Here is a 13,073-nt window from a genome sequence, read left to right as displayed (position 1 = left end):
CAACCTGATTCATCCACAGCTCCAAGCGAAACCTTCCTCTAGATCTGTCCAGCCCAAGCCTCAACAATCCTCTTTCAAATGCATACACATGGTTTCCATATAAAGGAGATGGACATCAAAATAAGAAACAGGGGTTTCCTATAACGGGAGTGTAGGAGGCACAAGGATAAATCAAACTTGATCAAGGACAAGTTGGATATAATTTCAATATCCTATATTTATCTCCCCTTAGGCCTTCCCCATGAGGTGTATTTATATTACTTCAAAACAATTTTTTTAGTTGGGAAATATTTAGGCCACGGGCTCCTGTAGGTAGGCTTCTGGTGTAACCCATAAACCCCACCCAAAAAATAGGGATTTTATATTTTTTTCATATTTTAAATCATATACGCAGGTTGGGTATAGCTGAACCCGCATGTGCACGCATTTTTTGCAAGGAAGAGTCACGTATGGAATTTAAAATAATATTTTTTAATATTTGGACCAAGTATGAAGGGAAATGGCTTCCCAAGGCCATGACACAGAGCATCAAGTATAAAAAGGTGGTAAATAATGCTATAACAGATACCCCTTAAGATATGAGGTCAGAAGGGGTACATGATAGCCGAAATGTATTAAGTGTATAGAAAGAATCATGCGAGGAATTGGGAGGAGATCACCAAATTCCGGCCTGCCAAACTAGTGGAAGAGATCAGAAAGAAAGCTCATGTCTGAGGCAAGCGTACCCATGCTCAGGAATAGTAAAACAGTCTGCATATCAAGTGTAGAGTAGATCCAATATGTATACAAGTATAAAGGAAACTGAGATATACATAATGGATCATCTGATCATAGTTGCAAAAGTAAATATCAACACCATGTCACAATATCAGATATAGAAGAACTAATCAATGATGCTGAAGTAGATATCTGATTGCTAAATTCACATATCTGATCCTCAAAAGTACCAAGTCAAAAAGTGGAATAATAGTACTGCATGCAACTCGAGTGCCAACATATAGGATGTTGTTGTGATGAACTGCAACATATAAGGTGGATGGTGTCACTCGCAGTAAACTAGAGGGATTGACATGTGAACCATGAAATGATGATGCAACCCGAGGTCTTCACCGACCGCCATGGTACATTTCTACACTATGGGAATAAATGAGATGAAGTCGACCATGTGAGAAATCGTTTGATTACCGGCCATTGATGTATACCGTTAACAAATGCGAGACAACTCACCGATAATGATAATGAGAGTCAAGGTACCCCAGTACAATCTAACAAGTGTGAATAAATGAGTTGAAGTCGAACACTTGAGAGAATCTATCAATCAGGAGACATTGATGTATTCTTATTGTCGATAGCGAAGGAGTCTACCACTAATGACTGCAAACCCTAAGGTACTGAAAAATGACTCTAGATTTGATTCCCATAGAAATGAGTCGAAGTCGATGGGAAAAGTTCTACTAGAAGGAAGGCATTAAGGCATCCTACCTCAATCCAGTGCGAGTGTAACCCACAGGCCAATAATATGGAAAGAATTGGACGAATAAAGATGAAGTAACCATTCTGAAGCACATGTCTGACATACATAAGATGTGGCTAGCACACGACAAAAATCCTCTGAACCAACCAATAATGAAATCTGACACAGAGGCGATGAATCCACCAATAGGGTCAAATGGAAACCAAGGTACTACACGAATCCCAATGTGTCATAATGTACGCTAACGTAGAACACAAGGGAAACCACTTAGTCAAAGACCCATAATATTGATCGATGTTGAGCACAAGGCCACCTATCAATGATGGAAATAGGGCCAGGGTACGCCTCTAGGCCTACTCTCAGAGAAATGTGTCGAATTTGATAAGAGCTGACTCGTCAGCAAGAGGTTAATGGATACCTTCTCAAACCAACACAAGCAAAGGACTAAATAGCTCATGTGATACTGAACATAACTCTGACAGACCGGGTATGGCTGATTGAATATGAGTCAAGAGACACCGCAGAAAGGCTTACTCTGGCTTACTTCCCTTGAACAAAATCACAACTCAAATGTGACTATATGGTAGCATATCATAACTTTGTATAAGTTTGTCATGCAAGAGGCATAAACAAACTATCAATATGATTGGAAGAGATAACCAACTAGAGGATTACTTACTCAATAACAAGGTTATGGCTCTCCTAGGTCAAACTAGAGCCCATCTTGATGGAGGAAAGACTCGTTTTGAGTGCTTTGTTCAAGAGTGACACAACTGACTCTTGTTTCCATCAATTATGGAAGTAAAGTCTTGTTCCCACTCTTTTTTGGAATATATTTTTTTTGGTCTTTTTCATATTTGGAAATCCTGAAAAATAATAAAAGAATGCCTATGGTACAGTGGAAAGAACAAGTGTCCAAATGCAGATGTGCTAGTTCCTAGGAGGGGAACATTCCTATGCTCAATGCAAGGTGACGAAACTGGTCAATGACACTCAAAGGAATTTTCTTTACACAAGAAAAAGGTGTCAAGTTGTAGAGGTTAAGTGATTGCAAGGTTGATTTTTCAAGAAGAAATGGTCAAAAAGTGGCTTATACACGAGTCCAAGTGAAGCCAACTTAAGGCCAAAAGGTACAAATAGTCAACATGAAATGCAGTAGTACAACTCAACATGTAGGAGCCTCTAGGGTATAAATTCAGAACGACACCAAAGAAGAAGGAGAATGAAGTTTCATTGCAAAAAGTCATGGTGGGACTAAAGAAGACTCCCGAGCCTACTCAATCTTTGCAGCATGGGCAACATATGTCAACGAGGATCTAACTAGGAATCCCATGTAAATGAAGGCCCTACCATCATGTAATGATTTTATAAGTCGGTGAGTGAAAATGGTTTTAAGAATCATAACACAATGGGGTCGACCCTAAGGCAACATATCATAGTATGGAGGCTAGAATGCATAATGAAATGAAAAAGTGATCTTCCCTAACCTATATGCCAGTGACGAAAAATGATACCTGCCATGATGGGTCAGTGGTCATGGAATCGAAGTGGTAGAAAAAATCTCAAACTATTCAATTTAACCTGAAAGACAACCTATCCCAACACTCAAAGCCAAAAGGTCACAAAGTTTATAAAATTATTAAAAATAAAACATAAACTTTGGAAAAGTGGGTTTTTAAAAGTTTTTCAAATTACAAGTTATAAATAGACCTTTTGGCTTCAAAAAACCTCATTTTTGTTTTGAAAAATTGATAAAAGGAGCTCTGGAGCAAAGATCAGCAACCACAATCCACCCTATTTCTCGACCCAGACAGTTACCAAACGTCCAGGTATTCCTCAAATTTGATCTTTCAATGAATTTATGTATATATAAAACATTTTTTCAAGCATTTTACCATAGAGATATTTTTTTTATATTTCTACTCCACGCGTACATGGATTAGGCATATCAAAGTCACATATGAGTAAGCCCTATACACAACTATGTATGAAGTGAACCTACGTGTGCGCAGTGAAAATTTTCAAATTATGAATTTTAATGGATAAAAATGCTTGAATTGCAGGATGACTATCACATGGAAAGAAAGAGAGAATAGTGCAGTAGACAATGAAGTAATGAATGACCCACTGTCACTGGATGCATTGAGAGGGTGTGGATTATTGAAATTTTTCAAAATGCCTAATATGAAAACCAACACAAGGTTGCTGGAGATGCTTGTGAATTACTGGGATCCAGAAGAGGATGCTTTTATGATTGATCAAATTGTGTTGCAAATTGAAGTAGAACATATCTACTTCATCACTAGACTTTCCCAGAGAGGAGAGTCAGTTAACTTGCAAGGGAAGGCCCGAGGTAGCCTCAGCGTAGATGATTATATTTGCATATATTTCCCCATGAATAATGAGAAGGTAGGGACACATATCCCAATAAAGAATGTGGAGAGTCTACCCCTCAGAATTCTCCTTTTTACTATTGTAAGGGTAGCAAGTTCAACTTCATTGCACCAAGAATCCCGTGTTACAATGAGCCTAGTAGTCGATTGCCTCGCCACCATCTTTGATTGGTGTACATCCCTTCTAATCAATCTAAAAAAGAAACTCAATATATCAAAAAGAGTAATAGCAAAAATTTTGGGTATGGTACCATCCTTTGCACTTTCTTCTTTGAGAGGCTACCAGGGCTTCGACCTAAGGTTCTCTCTACCATAAGCAGCTCGAGGGATCCACGTATAGGTAGATGGGTTGATTTGATGAAGAGACTAGGGGGTGACGAGGTCCCTAGAACAACTTTTGATAACAAGTTTTTCCTTTGGTGGGAACAACAAGTCATTGCCATCGAGGACTATCCCTATGCAGGCATGGAATTCAGAGCGGATCCAGATCTAGTGCTTCCACCATATGCTGCATGGAGTGCCATAGGTAAAAATATTTTTGAGTTCTTAAAGTTATTTGATTTTTTTGGATTTCAAAAATTATGAATTGAAATTATTTTTTATGAGACAAAAAATTCTTACAAAATTGTTTGATCATGATACAGATGTGGGACCAGTAAGACCTGAGGGTTTGCCCAGACATAGGTGTCGTGGAAGAGACCCGGAGAGTGCTGCATCTGAGACTGAGAGACTCCTCCATACCATACAAAGGAACTTGGAGAGGTTAACTCACTAGGTACCTATGGCAGCGATAGAGGATCTACCAGAGGCTATGCAGAGACGCGTGGTAGGAGTACCACGAGATTGGGTGTGACTCTTCCAATGAGTGGCTACTACCATCATCCTCTTCCGAGATGCACATCCGGGGATGGACCCATAGATATAGATTAGAGATGTCCAGATTTTTATAGGAATGATTGGCCTTAAGCCCTAATTTAGTAGGACATTTTGTCCCGATTTTGTATAACATTTTGAACATAAAAATTCTATCTATATACAGACGGTTTTTTTGATGTGATGATCATATATACAGATGACGTTTGATTATTTTTTATTTTAATGTGATTAATATGCCAATCTAATGCTTGATTATCTATGGAATCAACAAATGTGTTTTCTGATAGTGGAATATGAATAAATGTGATAAAATTAAATGATCTACGTAATAAACACACTCTCAAAAATTGGCAATATAAATAAGGATCTCTCACACGATAGATGGTGTTTAACTGAGAAACCACCAGTTGTGAATCAAATTATACTACTAACGAATCAATACCAAGATATATTTCTTCTTATAGTAAGTTAATCACAGCAGTATTTTCGGCAACATTATTTGAAGCACGGCCGATACTTATGCCTCTTGAAACCAACAACTGACCGGATGGATAGTAAATCACCCAAGCTACGGAAGCCAAATTCTGGGTATCTCAACTAGCACCATCGGTGAACTGTAGATATACAAAATCATCCATGGATACCTACCAAATAAGATCAAAAATATCGATATTGCTATGAAACCTATAGACAGATATGCACAAATATATACAATATCTACAACCAAGAAAACGCTAGGCAGAAACCTAGGCATAATACTTTTTAAGATAGAGCCCATTTCTGGGCTTCGACAGCTCATTTCCATCAGAATCAACCAATTTTTAAACTCCCTTTTTAAAGACCTTTTTAATGATAAAAGGACCGTACCAAACGGGTTTAAACTTACCTGCTGATGAGCCCCAATTTTGGTACAATTTGGGCTCATTTTGGCCTATTCTACTTGCTCAAACCATTCATTTTTTACTGCTTATGCATGCATTTCTTAGTTTATTCATGTTGTTTGTAGGAAGAAGGGTAGGCACTCTATCTACGTGACTAATGCATTGTGATCCCAGGTTTTGGAATTAAAAGGGAGCAAAAGACAACGAAAAAGGAGACAAGGAGACAATGAGGTGGCACTGCTGACTTTTAGGAGAGGATGTCCACGGTCTTGGGGACATTCCTCGTGATTCCCACCAAGAACTCCGAGCTCCAATCCATCTCCCCTCCGAGCTTAGAAGCAGCCAGCTGTTCTACAGGAACAGCAGTTATAAACTGCTCTACAGGAGCAGCAGTTATGACCGTCCTACAGGATCAGCAGTTAAACTCTAGTTGGACAGCCGAGCTCCTAAAATCAAGGACACTTGTTGGATCATCGTTTTTGTATAAGTATAGAGGCCTTAGCCTTGGATAGGTTGTTGAAACTCTCGTATTGCTATTGTAATTTTCGAGCACAGCTCAGTTTTTGTTCCTTTTTGTAAGCCAATTTGGCATGATATCAGATTATGAATAAAGAAGGCAGATTCTGATCTAGTTCTGAGTTTCTTAAGGAGACTATAGCTCTCAGGTTAGGGCCCAACCTGAGAGCCATAGATCCCCTCTGCTGTAGTGTTGTTTCCATTTCATTTCAGCACTTTGAGCTTTTCATTTGCACATGCAATTTGAATTACAGGTTGTTAAGTTGGTCTTTTTCATGAGTTAGATAGGAGTTGCTTATGATGAATTTGTTTTCACTTGCTTAGTGTAGCAGAGGATAGATATAATCGATTGGAGCTCCAACAAAAAGGTTGTTAAGGCTCACTGCCGTCTCATCTGGGATTGGAGTGAAGTCCATGACTAACCACCAAAAATACGCATTTCTTGATTCCATGATTGCTGCAAACACAGTCACGTTATGTTAGATGCTTCCACATGATTCACACCTGCACCACACTCCTTTACCACAGCTTCATGCACATTCTCCTTCGCGTTTAGATTGCTGTTCATTGAATTTATAAGCACAGATAGTTAGGTTGATGCATTTTCGGTTTGGTGACAGTCATAAGCATTTGTTTCACTTACACTGCTTTCTCTCGTTCCATTATTTCATTCTCCATCTTGATCACGCATGCACACACATCTTCGACCCCTGCTCCGCTCTGTTATCTCCCAAAGTCTTTCACTCCTCACGTACTTCCATTCTCTAGCCCTTTCATTGACCTAGCCCTCTATCTTCCAACCTACTCCCTACATTCACTCCCTATCCTATTCTTCCACTTCTGAAGCCATCACCAGCCTTATTCCTACCTTACACATCTCCTCCTACCATTCCATTACTCCTCCATCACTCCAAACACTCACGGTAGGTCATCCTGTAGCCATTTGTAGACATCCTGTAGAAACCAGAGTATCCTGTAGGATCCCCTGCAGCCATCCTGTAGGAGGCCACTCTCTCGGTTGCTGAGCATCTGAATGCGAGGAACCTCTGTGGATGGATGCTAAGGATCCCTAGGGACCTCTCCTAGCCTCCCCAACCTGTCCCACGCTTTCCTTCCTTCTCCATCCCATCTGCACAACCAAACCCTAGTTAGCACAAGATCACAACCATTCCATTCACTTAAAGGAAAAATACAAAAACATAACTTTCATGATGCAAGTAGTTTAGATCCATGCATTTGCACTTATTAGAGGTAACAGCAGCATTGGTAGAAGCTTCATTCACATTTCTTGCATTGTAGAGGTTAGACTAGTTAAATTAGGGTTTCCTAGGTTTACATGCTTTGATTTGCTTTCAGTCCATTTTGTCAAGTAGAGTAGCTTTCCTTTGAGAATAGCTTTCGTCCATCAATTAGCAAGCTTCTTCTGAGAGCCTATAGAAGTTGGCTTGAGCCCTAGCGGACTTGTGCCAGCTGACCAAGTGACAGCTGCGACAAGAGCTAGTACTTGTGCATATAGCACCGTCGCTTCCAAGTTTGTACGAACTACCGGGTTGATAAAATGAGAGACAGGAAGCCCCAGGAGTTGTAGGATTATTGCTACAATACTGGAGCTCACCACCTGCCCCCAAGGTGTCTTTGTCTTGTTCATAGACCAGGACAAGGTCACGTTCAGAGACAACCCTAGGACACATGACCTTATGATATTAGACTTTCACTCTCCTTTTTTGAGCTTTGTTAATTGTGGCAGCATCTCAACGCTGCTCGTCAAGATGTTCCAAATGAACGAGGCATTATTCAAGACTAGAAGTGTCTAGAAGAAGTTGTACAGCTAATTTAAGAGAAGGAATTTCACATTCCACAGGGAAGATCAATTCCAAACCATAAACTAGTTGAAAAGGAGTGAAACCTGTAGCGGTCTTAACCAACATCTAGTATGCCCAAAGCGTAGGATATAACATGATATGCCAATTGGATCGAGCCTTATTAATTTTCCTTTGCAGGATAACTTTCAGGGATTTATTCACGGCTTCCACCTGACCATTGGCTTGAGGATAGTAAGGAGATGAATGCTCCTGTCGGAAACCCAACTTGAGAGCCAATTCAACCATCATCTTGTTCTAGAAATGACTACCATGGTCAGTGACAATCTCTGTTGGAATACCAAAATGAGAAATGACTTGGTTGAAAACAAACAAGGTTGTTATTTTACCATCATTCGCAGCAGTGGGCATAGGTTCAGCCCACTTAGTAAAGTAGTCCACTACTACAATAATATATTTATGACCCTTTTCCGAAGGCGGGTTACAAGTTGTAAAATCATTGCCCCACTCTGTGAACAGGCTGACGGTAATAACAGGAAAGAGCAAATATGGATGAGCGTGCATTTTCAGAGTATAAACCTGACAAGGATGGCATTTTTTGACCACTTCAACACAATCTTTGAAAATCGAAGGCAAAAAATACCTTGCACGCAATATTTTTTGGGCTATAGCAAGCCCAGATAGATGACCACCACAAGATCCACTATGGAAATCATTTAGCACTGACTCAGCGTCTTCTAAGATTAAGTAACGTCTAAGGATTTAATCCACCCCACGATGATATAAAGTGTCACCGATAATAACATAGCTTTTCTCTAAGTGACGCAATTTTCTTCACTCATCCTTTGAAAAAGAGGGGAAAATTCGAAATTTGAAGATATATTATAATATCTCCATACCAAGGATCTTGTGAAGAAATAAGAAAAATATGCTCATTAGGGAATGAATCCTCATAAACTATTTCTTCTTCACAAGACATCTCTGATATTAATTCCACAAATACTAACGGTTTCTTAGATTTGGCTGATAATGACTCAAGATCGAATTCTTGTAAAATAATAATACATCTGTTATACTTGCCCCCAATCACTCGCCTACTGAGAAGAAACCGAAATGGATTGATAGCCTCCAAGACAAAAAAAATTCTAAGCAGAATATAGTGTCTAAGTCGTTGGACAGCATGAACAACTTCAAAGCTAATTTCTCTATAGGAGAATATTGTAGTTCGGGACCTACCAAGCCTCGACTCAGATAACAAATTGCGTGTTCACGGAGAGCATCGTCTTCGTGAACAAGAACCATACCGATGGTTGATTCTATTGTAGCAAGATATAAGAGGAAATCCCTACTATAATCAGGTGGACTCAGTAATGGAGCAGAGGTCAATGCTTTTTTCAAAGCATCGAATGAGTGCTAAGTGAAATCGTCCCATAGAAACAGAACTCCTTTCTTCATCAATCACATAACTCCCTTTGTAATCTCAGCACAATTGACGATAAATCTCCTCAAGAAATTGGTTTTTCCTAAGAGACTTTGAAGTTGACGAATGGTAGATAGGGGAGGCAACTAAAGTATTGACTCAACCTTGAAAGGATCTACATGAATCCCTTCAGTAGATATGATGAATCCAAATAATCAATTGGATGTGACAGTAAAAATGCATTTATTTGGATTCAACTAGATTTTATAAAAACGATTTCTCTCAAAAACCAATCGAAGATGATGAGGATGATCAATTCGATTTCGAAAATGAGAAACTAAGCATCCAAATAAGCTTCAATGATATGTTTAATATCGTGGAAAGCGTAGGACATGGCCTGCTGAAAAGTAGCTCCAGCATTTTTAAGGCCAAAAGGCATCTTTTTATATGAAAAAGTACCCCAGGAGCAGATAAAACTTATCTTATGCTGATCTTTAGGATGGATAGTAATTTGATTATAACCTGAGAAACCATCCATGAAGGATAAAATCTCATTCCCTGCACATTCATCGATAATCTGATCAATAAATGGTGTGGGGAAATTATCTTTAGGACAAGCCTTATTTAAATCCCTAAAGTCTATGCCTTATTTGGATTCCTGGAGATGTTCACTGGAATAGTTTCTATAATAACAAACATGTTGCCTTCGGAAAAAACATGTTCTGAAGCCAAAGGGTTTAAAACTGTGTGAACATCACCATTCAACGAAGGACTAGACAAACTTGATTCTACTTCACTCAAGTCTAGGAGAAAATATGACCAATGATGCAAATCATCCCACAATCTGTCTATACTCGTCATTGCTTCTAGGATTGCTTCCTCATATGGTAAAACAGTATCAAGGCAATCCATAGAAGAAGTAGAGTCAAGAGTCCAAGCCGAAGCCACGTCTCCATCAGGGAAAATTTTAACAATGAAAATGTGTCTTAAATTTTAGAAACCTTGGCGAATATTACAAGTCCCCAAATTGCAAATTATAAAATGTTTGTTGATATATTTGTAAAAACATGTATCTCCTTCCTAGGATAGATGATTACTGGATCAATTACAACAAGATAAATACTTCACCAAATTGGACTTAAATTATAGATATCACTAGGTTCAAGTAAGAGAAGAAGATACCTGGAAGACCATCTCCAAAACCAAGAAAGGTTTGGATGAGTGGTCAGTCATGTCATTTTTCATATGCAATGCATTAGTTACTTCATGAGGTTAATGAATGATATGCTATGTCATTTTATATGTTCATCTTTTATTTTATACTTGGATTATATACTGGTATATAATTCTATCTGGGAGAGGCACACCTCACATTTGATGTAGGTGCTAGAGTTATTAAAAAAACACCAATTTCTAGTAAACCTCAAGAAGTATGAGTTTGAATAGCAATGTTTGGTGTATTCATAATATATGATAGGTGGGAAAGATTTGAAGATATATCCTGCCAAAATGGAGGCCATCATAATGTGGTCAATGCTTACAAATACTTATGAGGTTAGGAGTTTCATTCGGGCAACACAATACCTAAGGAAACTCATAGCCTTGTTGTCAATAGTAGTATCACCGCTCCACACCTTAATAGTGAGTTTCAATTGTTTCAAGTGGGGAAAGGGTCCACAAAATGCCTTTGAGGAATTAAAGAAGAATATCAATCAAGCATTGGTTTTGGAATTACCAAATTTGCAATAGCCATTAAAAGTGGAGACTAATGTGAGTGGATGTGTTATGGGAACTGTCTTGATATAGGGAGGAAGTCCTACATGCATCGTTCTAAAGTATTTCATGGGGAAGTTCTCAACTACCCTACCTATGATAAGGAGCTCCATGCCCTAGTGCAAGTTGTGAAGAAGTGGAAATACTATTTGATGGGAAATGAGATAGTAATCCACACATATCACTAGCCACTACATTACTTGTAGGCCCAAAGTAAGCTATAGAAAACCAGGCATTACAAGTGGATGGATTTTTCCACTAGTTTCATTTAGCGATAAAGTACAAGAAGGGAAACAAAAACAAGTTGGCCAACATGCTTTCAAGGCCACCCGCATCAAATATCACAGTTTTGGGAATGCATTTGCATAAGGATCCTTTCACCCATGATGCATACAAATAGGTGTACATAGAGCATGAGGACTTTAAGGAGGTGTTTCAGCAGTTCCATATCCATAGTCGTGTGCAAATAGTGATAGCAAAATTGACTACCATCTCTAGAATGGGTTACTCTATAGGTTGGATATTTTATGTGTTCCTAAAGGTGAGTGATTGAAAATGATAGAGAGGCTCACACCTCTAAGGTTACAAAGAATTTGGGTGTAGGGAAGATAGTGGTCAACTTGTAGAGATATGTGTATTGGCCTAGGATGCAAGAAGAAGTAGCTAGGTTCATAAGAGGTTTCATTCTTTTTTGTACCAACAAGCATAGTAACAGGAAACAAGGTCTATATCATCCATTCCCTATACCCACTCGTCCTTGGGAAAACATTTCCATGGACTCTATGGGAGTTTTACCAATAACCAGGAAGGGACATGACTACCTATTCATGATAGTTGACAGGCTCAGCAATAAGTGTGTTATAATTCCCTGTAAAAAGACCATCAATGGGAAATAAGTAGCAAACTTGTTCTTTGGATAGGTCTAGGTGCACTTTACGATACCAAGGAGGATTCTTTCAAATAGGGACACCAAATTTCTCAGTACACTTTGGACTACATTGCGGAAAAAGATCGACACAAATTTGAAGAGGTCTACAACATTCCATCCATAGATATATGGGAAAATAGAAGTAGTCAACAAGACTTTGGTGAAATATTTGAGGGTTACAATTAGAAAATTTTGAAGACTTTTGGATGAAAATATGGTATATATACAACACTCTTATAATAGAGCAATCCAAACTTCTACTGATAAGTCCCCATTTTAAACTTGTTTTGGATATTTTCCACCTTCACCTTTGGATATTGCATATGGGAAACAGGAAGGAGAAAGGGAGGATATTATAGGGGGTGCCTTAAGGGAAGAAAAATTGTTTAGAATATCAGGAAAATCCTTCTATAGGTATAGGATACACTATAGAAGTCCTAGGAAAAATGTAAGGTCATTCAATATGGGAGACGAAGTATGGTTACAATGGAACAAAGAGAGGCTTCAAGTTCCTAGTAGGAAAATAAAGGCTCTGAGATATGTTCCCTTTGATATATTAGAGAGGGTGGGAGATACTTCCTACAAACTCAATCTGCCCCCATACATGCACATTTACTTAGTGGTGAATGTAGAGAATCTAAAACTCTATGAGCCTTGCATGTTAGATCAAGAAGAGGAATAAGTCATATCTTCTATAGATTATTTGGCACCAAATGATTAGGAAAGTTGATATAGGATATAATTTTGAAGAAGAGGTATATAACTACAATACATGGGAAACATGACCTTTGACAAATTGGGTTGAAATGGTAGCTTCCAAGTAAGGCTAAATTGTACTCCATGGAGAAGGTAGAGGAAAAATTTCCTCGCCTCATTTAGTAAAATATTTTGGGGACCAAAATCCTCACAAAATGGGGATTTATGATTCATATTGGCTCAATATATTATTTTTCATCCATATTGATGATTTTAGAGTAGAAAAATTGGAGGAA

Source organism: Pinus tabuliformis, chromosome 9 (assembly GCF_031772625.1).
Source record: "Pinus tabuliformis cultivar Carrire ecotype Pingquan chromosome 9, CPIR1, whole genome shotgun sequence".
In the NCBI taxonomy this organism is placed as follows: Eukaryota; Viridiplantae; Streptophyta; class Pinopsida; order Pinales; family Pinaceae; genus Pinus; species Pinus tabuliformis.
Note: the sequence above shows the minus strand (reverse complement) of the source record.